This window comes from Periplaneta americana, chromosome 15 (assembly GCF_040183065.1).
Source record: "Periplaneta americana isolate PAMFEO1 chromosome 15, P.americana_PAMFEO1_priV1, whole genome shotgun sequence".
Taxonomy (NCBI): domain Eukaryota; kingdom Metazoa; phylum Arthropoda; class Insecta; order Blattodea; family Blattidae; genus Periplaneta; species Periplaneta americana.
This window is the reverse complement of record NC_091131.1, coordinates 172,777,008-172,796,618: the sequence shown is the minus strand read 5'-3', so window position 1 is coordinate 172,796,618 and position 19,611 is coordinate 172,777,008. Positions and strand designations below refer to the sequence as shown.

The window sequence follows — 19,611 nt, the reverse complement described above, 5'->3', positions numbered from 1 at the left end:
ATTTAAATTTGAAGCATTTGTCTCATTATGTGTCTGTTTGAGGACATCATCTAAGGATGACACATTCCGTGCAAATACAGCTACATCATCAGCAAAAGCAAAGTATTGAAACATTCTATTAAATATGGTTCCCCCTGGATTAATGGCAATCTTTCTAATAACTCGCTCTAGACCAATATTAAATAAGAGTGTTGATAAGGAGTCACCCTGTCTAATTCCATTATGAGTTATGAACTTTTCTGATAATTTATTCTGTATTTTAACTTTATTTTGTGTATTCATTAAGGTCATCTTGGTTAAGGCAATTAACTTTCTAGGGATTCCAAATTCTGCCATTGCATCAAATATATAATTCCTATTTATTGTATCAAATGCTTGTTTAAAATCAATATACAACTGGTGTAACGGTAAGTTAAATTCATAAAATTTCGCTAAAATCATACGTAAGGAAAAAACCTGATCAGTCGTGGATCTTCCTTTATGAAAGCCACATTGGTAATCGCCAAGAGCTGATTCAGCATATGGTTCAATATATTTAGATAAAATATTGGTAAAAATTTTATAGGTGACATTTAAAAGTGAGATTCCTCTATAGTTATTACATTCCAATTTACTGCCTTTTTTGTGTATAGGACATATAATGGCTACATTCCAATCATTAGGCATTTGTTCAAGCTGCCAAATATCAAGAATCAAATTATAGATATGTTTCCATAAAGCTCTGCCACCATGTTTTATTAATTCCATGTTAATAGAATCTTCTCCTGGGGCTCGGTTATTCTTCATCCTTCTAATTACATCATTTACCATGAAGATAGTTGGAGGGGGAACAAGAGGATCAGGTCCAAAATAGATCAAATTTGATGTGGGTTTATCTTCCCTGGCCTCGTTTAACAAATCATTAAAATGTTCTACCCATAATTTTAGTATTTCTTGTTCTCCGGCAACAAGGGTTCCTTCTTTATTTTTACACATAGTAGTTCTTGGTTGGAAACCTGTTTTAAAGTTTCGAATACTTTCAAAAAATTTTCTACTCTCGTTCCTCCCAAAGTTTTCATCTAATTCATAAAGTATACGACACACAAGAATAGGCTTGTATAGAACCTCAGCACAGCCAATATTAAGCTATGGTAGTGAAGCGTGGACTGTGAAGAATAAAGATGTCAGTAGAATAACAGCAAGTGAGATGAGGTTTATGAGAGCAGCAGCTGGATATACTCGCTGGGATCATAAAAAAATGACATAATGCAAGAACTTCAAATAGAACCCATTATACAGTTCATCAGCAAATATCAACTTCAGTGGAAGGGTCATCTCGAACGAATGAATCAATGCAGAATTCCAAAAGCACTGTTTCATTACCATCCATATGGCAAAAGATCTCTAGGCCGTCCAAAGAAGAGATGGACTGAAAATTCTAGTTTGAGACTGTAACAGGCCACTTGGCCTAATACTTGTTAGGAAGATGATGATGATATTTAAGCCTTATTTAGGGCTTCTTCTTTCATTTGAAAAATATGTAGGGCCTACGTATTTAAGTTTTCTGAGGATATGATATAACGTACATTTTATGATGCAGTTATGTTTTGCAGTCTTGTTACTTGATTTTTATCAGTATAACAATTCTCCGGGAGCACTCTTGAACACGACGTTACTTCAATCTATCCTTAAGGCCGGGATTACGATCGACGTTCGTTTGCATTATGTTACATTGCGGTGAAGTACGTTGAAGTTAGACAAATACAAGCTCCGTGTATTTGATTACGGTCAACGTTAGAATGAACGAACGCATGACGGCATTGATTCAATGTAGATGTTGGAGAAAAGCTTCCCACTGTGCTTTAAAAATTCCAAGTCCTCTCAAATTTCGAGGTGCATATAACATTGCATCCAGTACATCTGTCGGTAAGCCAACGATTTCGTTGACAGAACTACGGATAAGTTTATCAATATCATTAAGAAATTTTAATTTAAGATCCTTTAATGGTGCACATTGAAATGGATAGATAAGCTGAGGCCAAATATATTGGTTTAAAATGTTCAGTTTTTGATCAGGAATGAGCAAAGGTGATGACACTAGGTGGTTGAGACTATTTGTCAATTTATTAATAATTTCTGTAGGATTAAATTTAATTTGATCATGAAAAGTGATTCCCAAATATTTGATGTTTTCATTAGAAGTCAGACAGGATACTATAGATCCATCTATTAACTTAAAGGCTGAGAAGAGAGTTGACCTTGGTGAAGAGAAATGACTTTACTTTTATCAGTATCAATCTGCAGTCCAATTTTTGCAAGTGAGTTCTTGACTAACATTGTCAAATGTTTTGCAGCACTATCATTTTGACTTATGAGAATTAAATCATCAGCAAAAGCTAGCACTGATACGTTTTCAAAGTTAGGAATGATATCTTAACCATATTCTTCTACAACTTGCTTTTCACTCAATTCTTTTAAAAGAAAATCTAGTGCCATATTGAAGAGAATACGAGAAAGAGGAGCACCTTGTGCAACTAATTTTTGCATTGAGATTTGTCCTGTTTAAGATGTTCTTTTTATGGAAACACTAGTTGTATTGCCCTTAAGCAAAGCAATGATGAGATTTTTCAATTTAGAAGGAACAGGGAAAGTATGAAGAATCTGTTCTATGTGAGCATGAGAAATATTATCAAAAGCTAGTGTTATATCCAAGAATACTACTGTACAATCTTTATGTTTCAATTTGGAATCAGTTAAACAACCATTCAAAATCGATGAATTAATGTAAGCTCCTGGAGTGGCCATACATCGTCGTCAGTTGGCATTAAGGCAGAGAAACATTTTAAATTTGGTGTCATTTATTCTTTCAACAATTCGGCAGATTAAGGAGAAAATTGTGATTGGGCGCCAGTTTTTAACTTCGGCTGGGTCACCATTCTTAAAAATTAAAATTGTTCGACCATGCTTGAGAGGGAGTGGGACATAACCCCAACGAAGCATGTATGTAGTGAGGTAAGAAATTGCTTTATATATTTTAAGTTCTCTTATAACTTTCATCCTTACTCCATCCTCTCCCGGGCAGTATCAATGCGTATACTCCTACAAGCTTTGATGACGTCAGTATCTGTTATTAGTATACTTTCTTGGTCTAAGTTATCAAGATCAACATATAGGTTATATCTTTCCATTAGAATATCATTTGTAGATCCAAACTGGTTATTAAAATAATCGGAAACAGTTGAGGTATTGAGTTTACATTCAATTGAATTAGAAGAAGATATTACATGATGAACAATTTTCCTCCTTTGATAATAGTAATAAAATTGAGCTAGTTCAAAGTCAAATTTATTTTTTCTTCTTTCAGATTGTTTTCGACTGTTTTTTTCAGATTAGCTAAAGTATTCACTCCAGGGCAAATAAAAATGCTTAATAGCGGGAAAAGGAAGCAAAGAAGGGAAGAACAAGACATAATCCCTGCATTAGCTCAGAGAGCAATTAGTGATAAACTGTACAATCATTTGAGATCACAGGTGGGAATTCCTCTACCAAGCGTTGCTACCCTGCAGCGTTGGACAAAAAAATTGCCCTTTTCTTCTAGTATTCTTACACCGGTACTGAAAATTTTAAAAGAGCAGGGACTGTCTTTGAGCGAAATGGATAAGTTATCAGTGTTACTATTTGATGAGTAGAGTGTCAATGGTGTCATTTGTTACGACCACGAGGATGATTCGATATTGGGCCCTCACAGAAGTGCTCAAATCGTAATGATCCGAGGATTGACAGGTGTGTGGAAGCAGCCCATCTGTTATGATTTCGATAAAACAATGGACAGAGAGCTACTGTTCGAAATTATAACAGAAATTGAAGTGGCAGGTTTCAGAGTAGTTGCAATAGTTTCTGATCTGGGTGGCGGCAACAGAAGACTGTGGAATGAGTTACAAATAAATGTAAATCAGACCTGCTTTTCAAATCCTGCTTTGGAAGAAAATATTTGCCCCACCTGATTAAGTTATTAAGGAACCATTTTATTGATGGTGGGTTTCAATTGAAAGACAATTATAGAAAAAAATGTAATTGAACGGATTATTAAATCTGATTCTTAGGAGTTGCAGCTATTCCCGAAATTACATTGGGGTCACTTTACCGTGCAAGAGAATGACAGCCAAAGAGTTGCACCAGCCATGGAACTTTTTTCGCATCTCACTGCTGCGCTGATTAAATATTTGTTACCCGAAACTGAGTAAGTTCATGAATTTTTCAATTCACAAATGACTTCACAGATGTAATGAATTCGGGAATTCCGAAAGATCCCACAAGGAGCAAGTAGAGAAGGAATGTAGGAAACAGTAGAACTGAGAGTCAGAGGCAAAAATACTCTTCTACCTTTTCAGAATGGCTTCCTTACCACTATTTAGGGCTTGAAACGGTTGTATAGCGATTTAAAAGAAAAGGAATTGATTCTATAATGACCAGGAAACTCAATCACGATGCTCTGGAGAACCTATTTTCCCAAATTCGTGGGATGGGACATTTTTATAATAATCATCTGACCGTGGAAGTGAAAAATCTCTTGCACCTATTAATATTAGGACGTCGCCTGCCCCACCCTACAAGTGCCCCAGTAGAAGATTCAGGTGGAACAATAATAACAAAGCAAGTTTTTCAGGATCTCGTGGACATTTCTCATGAAAGCATGAACGAAATCCTTGAGGAAATAAACTCATTAGAAGTGGATACTGATGATAGAATTGACACAACAGAGCTAATGGAAAGGGAAGAAGTACAATTGCTCACATATGTTGCTGGTTATATTGCTAGAAAATGTAACAACAGAAGTGCTGTTTCGAATGCTAATTCCAGTCAACAATCTCCAGGATGAATAGAGGTCGTTACACGTGTTGGACTGGTTCATCCCTCTCCTCAGTGGATGGCAACCATTGAAGAGTGTGAAGTTATATTTAGAAAATTTCATAAAAAATCAGTCAAGAGAAAAAAGAATGTCATAGGCCGCTTAATTAGATTTTTGAGGACAAAGTTTCCAAATGAAGACCTGGAATTACTAAAGTTATTTAGTAGAGCACGAACATTTTTTAGAATTCGTTACCTAAATAGAAGAAAACAGGACGTCAAAAGAAGAAACCGTATGAAGCAGAAGCAATGGCTGCAGAGCTGCTCATCGCGGCCTTCACAAGACTATTAGAGTCAGTTCAAATTTTGTGAAACATTCTTAAAATAAATTGTTGTATTTGTACAATCAGTGTTAAAATTGGGATACTTTTACTCTCCGCTGCTATTGCAATCCATCCTCAACCATTTCACTAAAATAGGTTAATTTACAAAATTTCATTTTACAATCCTGTATAAAATTAATTATCAATTAGTTTTAGTACACACTCTATTCCACTGTTATTAAGAGAAATTTAATACATTTTACATGCGTAATTTAAATTCTGTCGTTCATCAGTAATATAATTAATATTTTGAGGCTCGGAAACAGAAATTGCCATGTAAAATAAATTAAATATAGGCTACCTATTGAGCAATGTGTATTCGTTAATAACGTTCTTTAAAATTGGACTGAAATATTCTACAAAGATTAGAGATACAAAAGCAAGTAGGTACAATGAAGCATTCACAGTAGTTTTTATATTGCTATGAGAATTTGGAAAGTAAACGATCATTGAATTAAAAAAAAAAAAGATGGGATATTGAAGTGAGAGTTCTACCTCTAAGCCTTTACTCCTCCAGTGTGTATGTAACCCAAACAAATATATATATATATATATATATATATATATATAAATATAGGTCTTTAAATCACTTGGTTATTGTTAGAAAGTGCAAGCTGAGGGTTGACAATGTTGCCGTGGTGAAGTCACAGATTTACAACCCTCTTGACTGTCTCTTTAAATGCTGTTATGAAGGGACCTGTGAGAGTGATAGCGACCGACAGTTCACCGACCTTGGTTTTTTGTATTAACACCACTGCCACCTGGTGAGTGAAATTATAACTACTTACTCAAGTGGAAGCTTTTGATGGGTTAGGCACTAGACACAAGTCTAGAAAATGGGTCACAGTCCTGCCATCTATCCACAATGTGCGGAATCCGAATCACTTAAAGTGAAGTGAGAAGACATTAGATGCATAGGATACATGCTACGAAATAAACGTGAAGTTCTTCTACATTAATAATAAGATTATTAGAACGACATAATTTTTAAGTTCACAAATACTATTAATTAATTTTTAGTTTGTGCAATAACTAGATGCGAAACAGGAACAAGATAAAGTTAAACTTCTATCAAAATTAATCCCTTCAGACCTGAATTTATGTTTTAAAAAATTGAAAAAAAAAAAAAATGGTCACATAATCATTCTCGGGATCCAAAATTCCCGAATCAAGTCTTCACAGAAAATCAAAATTTAGGAACAATTTTCACCCCTGGGGGCCCCAAAATTTTAAATTTTATTTTTAATTCAGGTATAGAAATGTTTAAAAAATAATATTCTCCATTTCTATCACACTGAATTTTTAAAAATATTTAAAAGTATCGAAAACATTCCAAAAAAGAAAAAAAGAAACAATGTACAGTATAATGTAGGGACATCAGGCCTTAAGCAAACTAACACTTCAATATTATTTATTTATGCAGTGATAAGAGAAGTTGTGAAACAAATACAAAGAAAACTCATGAACTGAATATAATTTATTAAAGTAATAACTATAGGATTGATAGAATTCTGAAAAAAAAAAAAAAAAAAGTTTTAACTTCAAGTTTTATATTCGTATGGAGTGGAAGGCACACAGGTATGCATGGGATAATTTTGATTGTGCTACTAAAGCCCCTTGAGTCTTGGTGTTGCCTAAACCCCGAAAGACACAAACCCCTATAAGGAAGAACATACTGTTTCATCGTCGTTAAAATCAACATATTTTCACACAATTTGAACGCAGAAACTATCAAGAAATCTCTACTAACTAATTTCAAGAATTAAGAAGAATTGCCCGTTCAAGATGGTATGAACATGCAATAATTTAACATTAATATTTCTCAAAGCCAAAGCCTTATATTTCTAGAGGTAAATAATCTTAAACCCTCAGGTTCCTGCTACTGCAATGCGGACCAGGAATATTTCTGGAGTAATAGTTCATGCTAATTCAATTATTTGACGTAATAAAGAAGATGAAAGCCGCAAGGTCTTACCTTGTTGGCAAAACGTTTAGTCCACCATCATTAATTCCATTGTCTGGAATCCTGATGTTCGACTGGGTTAGTTAAAGGGTCTCACCCCATGGGCTGCAGGTCGTTGTCGGCGTCAATGCCTTCCCACCACATGGGCCCCTCTTGTTCCTAGAAAATTTCAGAAATGTGGAACAATAAATGGTAAAACTTTAATCGACGATGGTGAAGTTTTAAGGGCTCTTTGTCTCACTTTAGAACAAAAATAAAGTTGTTGTTGTTTTCTAATGCCAGGCGTTTGACAATAAAGTCATTTGACCTCTTGCAGTCCAATATTTTTCAAAGATATTATCATGACCAGCCAATGAAGCACAGATTATGAGGTGTTCCGAATCCATTTCTTGGTTTGAGTTGCACAATGGGCAGTTAGGGGACTGATATATTCCAATTCTATGCAGGTGTTTAGCGAATCATGGCCTGTTGCCAATCTAAATGCAGCTACAGACGATTTTCGTGGTAAATCAGGAATTAACTGTGGATTTTGATGCAGAGAGTTCCATTTTTTCCCTTGGGATTGTGTTATCGAATTTTGTTTGTTGAAGTTTATGTATGTAGATTTAATAAAAATAAAGTGAGATATCCCATGATACAGATTGACGCAATTAAATTCGTCTTATTCCTGAATGAGTGGATTCCATGAGAGATTGAGTGTTCATTTTCTCTGAAAATGTTCTCTTTCACAAAAAGATGTGTCTGTAAACCTACAATACTGCAAGAAACTTCGATAATCGAATCAGTGAATTACTTGAAGATTCCTGGAATTCTTTCGAAAATTCTGAAAGACTTGTAAACACCGCCTAAAATTTGGAATGCAATTTAACACAGCTGGTGATAACCGGCGTAAATGGAGTAGGAAAAGGGACTCGTGTGCTGGGATGTGAGTTTGATTACACTCCGGTTGATTGATTATAATTATGTGCACATATTTTTTTTTTTCTTTTCACGCTATTGGAGGCAATGCCGAAAATGCAGTACACACAGTGCAACTTTCCACATACAAACGTGGAAAGATAAAATGTATACACTTTCCTTTTCCTTTCCGGCAGCTTGTGAGTCTGTTATTTAACGAGATCACTTAGTGTCGACTGAATTGGTGGAATGGAGGTAATATTAAGGCAAAATGAATTGATGATGAGCTACGGGATTACGTGACCCAAGCAAGTGATTAGACCAAGTGGGATGCAAGTAGTAATGGAATTCAACACATTTCAATTTCTCAGTCCAGAGCAAACAGCGGATCAGTATACATGTGTGCAGAGGGAGTTCGGCAGTAAAGAAATATTGTATAGAGGCATTGACACTGACATCGAAGATTAGGATGTTACTGTTCATAACAAATCCTGTATCTGAAAAGTCGTAGTTATGTATACCTAAAAGGGGTAGCTTACCAATGCAGAGCTGTAGTGCAGCTCCACATCAACATAATATATGTGCAGCATAACTGTACAGGCTGGCTGATATGACGACACAACTTATCCTACTTTCGTAATTCAAGGTCAAGAATTAACTCAACCCAAACCCAGTCCTTGCTCATCTCCACTTTCATCCCAGTGCAAAAGCCTCCTACACTCGGTGTAACATAAAGTTAATTAAATTATTTTCTTCAATTCTGCTCATTTTTTAATCAGTAAATATTTGCTCAAATTAAATTTGAGTGTCTGTAATCGAGAGACAATAAATTAATATAAAATTCTGGAGCAGGACAATAAAGATAATTCAAAATATTACTTAGACTTTACTGTTTTCAGTTGAGGATGGCATTTGAACCAAAAAAATACAGACGTGGTAGAAAAACTGTACTAGAGCCTTAGACCTGCGTAAAATAAGTAGGCCTACCATACATTTGAGTTTTCAGGCTTTCATGGTGACTGTGAGCAGAATTAGGTGCTTCTGGGTATTTCACCATGTCTTGGAACTTGACATCTCCAACATTTTGGAAATACATACAGGTTCCATCATCAGGGCAGATAGGATGGCTTACTTTGTTGGGCCGTTATGCCAGGCTCAGTTGTCCGGGTTAGCCTGGTATAATGAGCCCAATCTATCTGCCCTGATGTTGAAACCTGTATCTAGTTCTTGAATGTTCCAAATCTCAAGTTCCAGGACATGGTGAAATACTAAAAAGCCTAATTCTGAATATTAGACAGCTCATAAATTAAAAGACAAACTAAATATAAGCTTATTTCGTAACACCACTGAAACATTTTATTATATTTATTTCATCAGCATTTTAAACACCTTAAAAATAGAATGCTTAGAGAGATGAATAAATACAAGACATTCACCAAAGCACATTGATACTGCCCGCAGTGCCAACAAGGGGCTTATAATGCTGACATCATATTGAATGAGCATTGCAAAGCACGTTGGCTTATTTGAGACCCATATGCCCGTGTCTGTTACATGGTATGATCACAAGAAAAATGGGAGACAAGAGTTGGACTAAATAAATCTTACATTCGTCTCCAGCTCAGACTGAGTGCTGCAAAATAATAAATGTCTTCACAGGTAGAAGAACAATGCACATTTCGATAGTTCCTGGCACATTATGGCATCACTGTGAATCAGTAGCAGCTCGTGCCTGAAAAAGTAGGTGAAGCACAAAATTATTGCAAGGTTTTCAAAGCCCATGTAGCTAGTTGCATTGATAAAAATCGGAACTCTATGCAACTAAAGTAATTCCCTCCCATAAATTTCCATTATATTCAATCGTGGAAAGTGATTTCATTGCATTTATTTCTGCCAGCTATCAGTGCACTTAACGGTACATGTAAATTAAGATATGCTTATTGCTTACCTATCTTTTGTACACTAAGTTGATCCTCCATTCCTTCAGGGCTGGAACCTGCTAATAACGTTCTCATGAAAGGGCTGTGATTCCAATCTCTTGTCCAACACATCTTTTTGGAGCGAAATATTCCCTCCTAACCTAACACTGACAGTCTCTTCTGTGACATTGAGTTTCTCAGTTTTGTTTTTATTCGTTTTAAATACAAGGAGCTCCTCTCAACGGATACGCTAGTAGATGGTAGTATTAAAATGAGGGAATTTAACTTATACACTTCTCCAAATACATCTTTGTTGACATCGTTGTCATGAAGAAGTCTAGCACTTTCTTAACTGATATATTCCTTTATTCACTATTCTGGTACAAAAGCTCAAGTTTAGTTTTCAGAACCTGCGTCTTTTTTTTAATATGCTGAAATAGCTAGCTTGCAGTGAAGAAAGTGGATCATGTGGAAAGTTTCTACTATAAGTGTCAAATTTGGAAGCATCAGCCAGGCTGACAAAACGAAGTTATACATCTTGATTACACAACTTTTAACACTATATCACTTCGGAAAACATATTATGTGTCTTTCTCATTTAAATTTACATTACCTCGTTAACAGGTTTCAGCCTGTTATCAGTCATCTTCAGAACTGGTTGTAGTTGGTCTTGGCACCTTTTGTTTGTTTCCTGTGGGGGTGTGTTTGTGTAGTGTAATGTAAACTGCAACACCTGCAACAACTTCTACATAGGACAGACAGGCAGTCACTTCAAACATGTTACAAAGAACACATCACAGCCATAACAAAACTACAAAACACTTCCACATATGCAGAACACATCACAAATGCTAACCACACCTACAGAGACATGAACACATGTAAATTCTACACATTTAACTAAAAAGCCAGAAACTAAACACACTAAAACAATACGAAATATATAGGCACACAAAAACACATCCAAATGAAATTCTCAACACACAACTCAATTTCAGAACACACACACTCTTTGACTCCACACTACACTACACAAACACACCCCCACAGGAAACACAAACAAAAGGTGCTAAGACCAGCTACAACCAGTTCAGAAGATGGCCGATAACAGGCTGAAACATGTTAACGAGATAATGTAAATTTAACACGAGAAAGACACACAATACGTTTTCTGAAGAAACAAAGTTTTTCTAAATCCCCAAATCTTTTATCGATCTGCATGATGATGTCAAGGATCTCAAAGAACAATATCTTGTAATTACGATCATGTTCTACATCACTTTTTCCACTGTAGCAGCAGTCAGTCTGTACTTCCTCCCTGAGAATTCACTTCTACTTTTCTCTACGTTCAAAATTCTAGCATGGTGCAGTATCTGAAATTTCCACGAGTAAGCGAAGAAGCGCTTTCGTCATGGCCCCGAAATGATAATTCCTGCTTGCTTAAATACAAAGCAGCATTGATGACTGACCGCATAACATGTCTGTTTACACGAACATTTTCAATATACTGCACTAACAATAGCCTAGCATTTTCTTTCAGAACATTCCCAATAGTGTTGACATTCTTCTGTAAATGTTTGAACTGCAGCACGCACTTTAAATGTTCTGCTGAATTTTCATGTTTTTGTAGAGCATGACTAACATTATTTTAGAAAAATCACTGAATCTGGTTTCATTCCACACGTCTTTTAACTCCAATAGTAGGCATGACTAACAAAATAGTATGCAAATCTAAACAAAATAGTAATAGTAATAGAAATTAAACAAAATAGTATTTCAATGTAGTGGCTCCCACACTACCACTCACTGATGCTTGCAGTACCATGAAGTTTTAAAATTAAGTTCGTATGATTCACCAGCTTGTGAGTTTAACTTTTTACAGTTTATGTCTAAAATTGGTTGAGTTCTGTCTAGAAACAATAGATAACTCTTATCCTGCTCACACCAGCGATTAAAAGAGGTTTGAATTAATGTACATACTGTGTGACTGAATGGATTCATTTTGACATTGCAACATAACAATACAAAAACTTACATAGTAGTTCAGTTCCTAACACACTTATTAGAGATTTATTAAAAACTGAAACGCACTTAATGTCTTCACCTAATAAAGTAATAAGTAAAATAAATTATATTTTAAAAATTATCACAACTGAATAGCGAGAGTCGAGAACTGACATAAAAAACAATGAAAAACAGACTGAGGTACTGAGGAAAGGTAAAAATTCATTCATAACTTACACTAACAAGGCTGTGTTCAGAACATCAAACTTTCTTTCCATTGCTTTTATAGTATTAATTTTTAGTGGAATTTTCCTATGAGGTACAGTAAAATTGTAGCCAGAAGAATAAAAAATGAAAGGAGTGAAGATAGCAGCACAAAAATTAAAATCATAAAACATAATAGGACCTATATAGAAAGAAGACTTGACAAAGCAGAATTTTAAGGAAAGTTTTCTTTAGGATGGGCCATGTTGCTGGACAGACAAGTAGTCGTAAATCTCCGTGTCATCCATTATAGAAAGCGCATCGACTGGGCCGAAGACCAAATACGTGTTCGTCACAGCAACACCCATTTTTTTGAAGAATATAGAAGTGCGGGGGGAAATGTCTCAGTCATTGTCATAGCAACCACCCTAACACATAGGAACAAAATAATATTTTAAATTTGAGAATCAGTGCCTTGTTGCTGCCGCTCGAGGAACTGAGATGTGAAAGTTACACAACAGCGGGAATATTTAAACAGACTGGTGATACTGTACTTGAGATTTACTGATTTATAGTACTTTTGTTTTTAAAATTAAATAATTTAATATATGAAATATAAATCAAATGGCTCGCAAAATAACAAGTGAAATGTCCTTCATTTGAATAACCGCTACTGTTGTGAATGAAACTGCCAACCAACTTACCACGAAAGGATGTGCAATAACTACAGAATTTCAACATCTCACTCAACCAGAGAAATTCACCACAACTCAAGAACTAACAATGACCACGAACTTTAGCTAGAGAACAATGTGTGACAGTATTTTTAATGATCAATTGATCAGCCCAAACATATTCCATGGAGAAACAATGACACAACAATTCGACTCATTTTGTAACACAGTTACATTGACAAAATATTTCAACAAAACTGGATCCCTTATCTCATTGAACTGTGAAGAATGATCATGCAACGGACTTGAACCACTGAGCAAACTGTGCAGTTCCTACTAACAACACTAAAATTCAACAACTTAATGTATTAATATATTTTAATGATCAGTCTATTATCCCAGCAGCAATGGCAGCATGCAGAATCCTTAATAAACATTTATACAAGATTATAATGCTTATTTCATCCTAACAGCAATAACAGTAAGTATCGTTATCTGTAGCAGTAGTAATAATACTTAATGATGCTTTAAACTTACAGATGTCATTCAATATACTAAGTCAGATTAATTCAATTTAGAAGTATAAACAAGTCATCAATTTACTGAGTAGAAGGTATAAGTACCGGTATGCAGAAATTTTGTTAATTCTGTTCTAAACATTTTCTCTCGATCTTCAAAGCTTTGAGATAGTTAGGCAGTGAATAGTGAACTCCTTTTTTATAATAGCTGAGACTAACAGAGGATAGATGGAGGTCTAATTTGTGTCTTGTATTAAAATTATGAATTATTTTATTAGTATTACATGTATTTTGGTTTTAACACAAAACATTACAAAGGAAAGAATGTACTCATAAGGTAAAGTCAATATTTATAAATTTTTAAAATCTTTTCACATGGTGTCCTTTTATGCATAACTGTCACTATCGTTATACCAGTACCTTTCTTTTGTAAAACAAAAATATGTTCAGCTTCAGATGAGAATATTAATCCACATTTCATTACACAACGGAAATACGCAAAGTATAAAACTTTAGGAATGTTTATATCACTAACAGAAAATATAGATCTTAATGCTTCAACAAGGAGAGCTTAATTTAGGAGTAATATATTACATGTGGGTTTTCCAGTTTGATTGTGCTTATAGATTGTTTGAGATCAATATCGTTTAATCTAATCTTGTAGAAAAACTGAGCACTGTTACATGTAGCTACTGGTACTAAATTTGACCACAATGGAATTATCAACATTGAGTGCTAGTCTATTTATATTAAACAATACACTCATTAGATTTAACACTATTAGATGTGTTAATAAGGTGATTGTATCGTAATCACACTTTTGACATCTGCAAATAAGATTACCTGGGATAATTTATGTATGGTTGAGATTAAATCATTGATGTAAATTAAAAACAATAATGGACCCAAAATTGATTTCAAGGGACTAGGCAGATAGAAATTATTCAAAGATGAGTACTGCAAAGCCATTAACCTTTAAGAGATAAATGTTAAAACAGTATTATAGTCATGACTTGATATGTTACAAATTATGTATTATTTATAAAGTATGTTGATATTCTTCAATTTTATGTAACATTAAGAACATTAGATTAAATAAAATAATTTTAAATTTTTTTTATTGTAAAGTTTCTTTCTTGAAAGGAGCAAACTCAGTTCTACTACAATCAACTAGATCCAAAGTATGAGCATGGTCAAGGACAATGAATTTTGAAGAATGAAACTTTGTATCTAATGGCAAGCAACTAATCACTAGGATGGGAACACTATATAAAACCACATAGGGGTTAAGTAAAAAAATTATAGCTTTAAAACATAAAAACAAAAGAACTGACAGTGTTATCCCAATTACTAGCAGTGGCAGCAGCAGCAAGTGTGCATGTCTCGTAACCTGCATATTTATTCACCATAAATTTTCACACAATGGATTCTGAATAGACAAAATCTGTCTACTTATATATTTTTACTACCCACAATGTCAAAACATCTCTGATTGAGGTTCTGGTTGATGTATACTGTACATCTATTATCAGGCAGTACATCTCACTTGATGATAGGTGTCAGAGGAAGAACAATAATTATTATTTGTATACATTTTAAGTCCGATTAGTGAAATATGTTACTAGTCAATGATGTATGAAATGAAGAGGGAAAGGAATTGGCCATCCTACCCCATTATCTCATAGCTTAGTTACCTCATGAGTGTTACCTTACTGGTGTCACTTATGGGGCTCCAACCTGTCCTCGGACAGTTGACTAAACTGACAACAATGTAATGAAATTGAAATTAATTCTCCAGAAAAACATCAAAGGAGGTACATCTCTCTTTCTCTCCACTACTAAATACCAAAATAACATGCGAGAGGTCCAGAACGAATTACTAGGGAAATGGTCTGCTTCCCTAGTATTGCGTCCTGAACCTCTCGTCTGTTTAACAAGAAGGGAGCAAAGGCAGATGTGTCTCCTTCGGTGTAATTCTTTTAGAGAATTACCAAATTCATTTCCTGTCATCAGTACATTTCAGAACCATGTACGAAGTATCAAGGAATATGTTTCCAGAAAACCTCAAGTAGGTCTAATTTATTCAAAATTTGGTTATTTGTATGTTTGCGACAAAACTCACTACTTTCTTTTAAGTAGCCTTACAGACTCAAGAATAAATAAAAAATATAAATGCAATTTCAGTTCATAACACTTTGGGCCATAAGCTATCCCCATACTAGTCGGATGATCGTTCACCTTTGTCAGCAGTCGGCCTTGATCCTCTACAGGCTGTTGTGCCACATGTTTATTAATTTTTAAACTTGAAGCTCAGGTTGTAAATAGACAATACGAGGGGCACAAATGACATTCTAAACTCCAACATACAGATGAAACCATCTTAAATGTAAAAAATATGCACAGTTTAAAACGTACTGTTGCACTACACAATGAAAAGTCAGAAAGAACAATGAGAATGAATGGCCCTAAAAGAACCAACCAAACAATGAATTCACATATTATTTAATTATATTTTACAAAATATGGTCAGTAACAAGAATGTGTACTTCAACATGTCATACGAAGACTGCACTGTAACACAAGGGGCCACAGAACAATAACAAGCTTGTCTCCATTCTTTTTAATAATTCTATTCATGAAGTCACAAGGGAATTGTATAGGCCTACAGAAAAGGAGACTTATACCAAAAGAATTCTTAAGCATACTTATGGCTTTTAGAGAACTGGAGGTTCATTGCCACCCTCACATAAGCTCGCATCAGTCCCTATCCTGAGCAAGATTAATCCATTCAATACCATCATATCCCACCTCTCTCAAATCCATTTTTATATTGTCATGTGAGTGCAAGAACTAGGTAACTTGATTTTTCATATTTTGTGACATTGCCTATTTACTTATTTATTGCACTAAGGAATATGTCTCGTTTTCATTTACCTATTTGTTATAATGGAAAATAGATGCCGCTGGTATCGTTTGATCAGTTACCAAGTTCTTGCATTACATTTTATTCGATTCTTGCGCTATAAAAGAGGTAACTAAAAAACGCTAATTTCGAGTTATCTAGTTCTAGCATTCACACGACGATATTATCCTCCCATCTATGTCTTGGTCTCCCCAAAGGTCTTTTTCCCTCCAGTCTCCCAACTAACCATACATATCCATGAACAGTTGCCTCAGGTACGCCGAGAAGAGTCTTGCGACCTCGGATACCACTCCACTGAAGATGTCTGCCGCAGTTGCAGAAGAAACGTCTGGTATAAAACCAACCAATAGACCAGGGCCTCTCAGCCCGGAAAATGAATCTAGATCTATAACCCCCCATTTTTTTTCTTTTAATTATTTCTGAAACCACAGTTTCTTTGCATTCCCATTCCGTAATTCAGTACTCTGTTTCAGAGCTATCTGTTGCAATAAATCGATTCCAAGAATTTTGTTTTCTTGGAGCATTTTCTGTGATATCTAAGGCATGTCCAATACAGTCACACATGATCTGCCAAGCTGTGGGGAACAAACCGTGTACAATCTGGATATTTTTCCTTTACATGTTTGACACCAACTGCCAAGTGTGAGTTGTTACTGTACTTATAGTTTATACTGTCCTCTGTTTTTATTGTGATTTCAAATCATTCCATTGTTCCTATAAAGGGTCACTGGGACTGAGTTTAGAAACTTTTAAAATTTTTTTATAAATTGCTTCCAAATTCGTTGTGTTTCTTGTGTCTGTACATTTAAATGATAGTAACAAATTTCATAAAGTTTCAATTAGTTCCTTAGGTAATAATGTTCACTTATTTTAATTAAATTATGTATAAATTCAAAACATTCCTCACAGCTTCAGATTTTTTACTTGCATTTTTAAAATTACATCTCATGATTAGGAAAACTGTGCATGAATTTTTAGATTTGAGTATTGATTAATGAGATAAAAATTTTAATAGAAATCATAATTTTTACTCGATAATATTCTTTGATGCACTGGTAGAGAAGTATTGGGAAGCAAGAGAGAAGATGATGGCCATCCAAATTCCATCATTCTTGCTGAGATGAACTATTTTTGTACTCTTCTCACTGTTTATTTATTTACTTATCTCACACTATTGCATGTTGTCTTTATCAGGCTAAAGATAAACTCTACAGCCCTGCATTAAATAAATAAAAGTAAATAAAAAAATAAAAAATATTCTTTGATTTTTTTAAAGTTAAAAATCTATATGATGAAATGTTTATAATGAAGAGCTGATTTCATGCACAACTTTGTGTACTGTACCCACTGGAGCATGCTGAAAAGTTTCATATAAATCAAAGCAAATAGAAGCCCCTAGGGGCCTTTTATTGATCACAAACGTAGTTCTGAGAAAACCCAAGTTTTACTGGCTGTGACAGTTTAAAAGAGCTGTGCATAGCATTTTAAAAATGGCTGTCAGACCTTTAAAAATGACAGATGAAGGCTAAGTATAGGACAGAATATTAAACAAATATATTTGCCTTTTTGGTACAAAAAAGTTCGTCCAAATGTTCCAAGTACTAGATCACACAGTGCGGCAACTGAAACAAGGGACTAGTGTTACGAGGTATCAACTGGTGCTGTCATCTACCAGAGGTGAATATGAATCCTAAGAGAGATTGTTCTTAAAAGTGCTACATTGAAGGTCATCATAAACTGACGCCATTTGAGAAGGAAATGTGTGAGAAGAACTATAGGTCTCTCTTATATACTGTGTGTGTGTGCGTGTCATAAAGCAAGAATGAAACAAAGAAAGAACATAAAATTTACAGTTCAGCTGGGCAGAAGTGTCATACAGGCCCTATTGTATGTCAAAAGCAGTTAATTTTGTCAATGTGAGTCGAACTTCAAAGCAAACAACAGTTGGCTACAACGTTTTAAAGTCAGACATGGGATTACTTTCATTAAAGTGCCAGCTGTAGAAGAAAAATCAAACACAGTGCTGGTAATCAAATGTTATTTCACAGTATGTAATGTTTCATAGCTATTTCTACTGTACTCTCTCTTTCACAACAGAAAATTTGGGAAAAATTTCATAATCCTTCAATACAACAATAAACCTAATATAATACAATTTTTCTAGTCCCCAGAAAACTGTTGTATTGAGATGGCGAAGAATCGGCAGAACAGAGATAAATTCTCTCTTTTCTCTGTGGCTTAGTGGATAAAGCACCAGCACATAAAGCTGGAAACCTGAGTTCTAGTCTTGGTGCCAGAGAGAATTTTTTTTCTGTTGTACCAATTCTTTACCATATGGAGATGCAGAATTACTGCACTGAAACTCCATATGTACTTCGGTACATCATAGTAATATGTTGTATGAGGTTCGGCTGTATAAAAAATAAACAAGGCTGTAAGTTATTTTGTATGGCAGCAAGAGAGCTGTGCACAAAATGCTTGTGACCAGTGACCAGGCAGTTACTATTATCTGGAAACTTTGAGATTCCATTGTGTACAGTGTAAGTGTCAAGAAGAAAACAGTTTGTTCCTATTGCCTGACTACACAATACGTCACAAGGCTTTCATTACTAGGAAGTTTCTGATCAGCACAAAAAAAATATGTGTTGTCTCATCTATTGTAGTCAGGTAATCACCGATCTTAGCACCATGCGACTTATTTTTGTTCCCAGAAATCAAAGTAACCTTGGAAAGATGTTATTTTGATGTGGTAAAGATAGAATAGAATTCCATACATGGCCTTCCACCATTCCTTTCAATTGCTTCACGATCATTGTCTGCAGTGTGTAGGTGAAGGAGAAAGAAAAACTTCGTAAACAATGCTTAGATTGTTCATACATGGAATCTTCACTTTTTAGTCCCTTTTTCCAGATGTTGCACTGAGTGGAACAATCTTCACAACTAATTAGAAAATCGGTGGTTTTTTATTATACATAACAGAGAAATGCTACAAATGAAAGATATACTTTAAAAAGTCAAAGTACCATCTTTTTCATCCACTAGAACCAGTGCATCCAGGCCCTTCATGTGATATGTTGACTGTTTCAGAGGGTTATCATCTGGACACCATCTGCAAATGGAAGTACAAGAAATAATGAAAATTTAAGACAAAATATAATAACAGTTGTGGCTCGTGGGTATTGAATTCAGAGGGGCTGCATACATTATAAATCATGCAACTTCCTTATTTAAAGATTAGTTCCATTCGCCTTGTCTTATAGGTTGCAGACTTTTGAATCACCTTCTTATTAATATCGTTT

At 34.8% G+C, this 19,611-nt stretch overlaps 1 long non-coding RNA gene across 1 annotated transcript in view; it reads right to left on the bottom strand.

Moving 5' to 3' along the window:
* Positions 1 to 19,611, bottom strand: part of LOC138715540 (uncharacterized) — a 103,021-nt gene that overhangs the window by 72,446 nt on the left and 10,964 nt on the right. The window contains exon 3 of the long non-coding RNA XR_011336398.1: positions 19,336 to 19,421. This is a non-coding gene — a long non-coding RNA (uncharacterized lncRNA). The remainder of the gene's footprint in view (positions 1 to 19,335; positions 19,422 to 19,611) is intronic.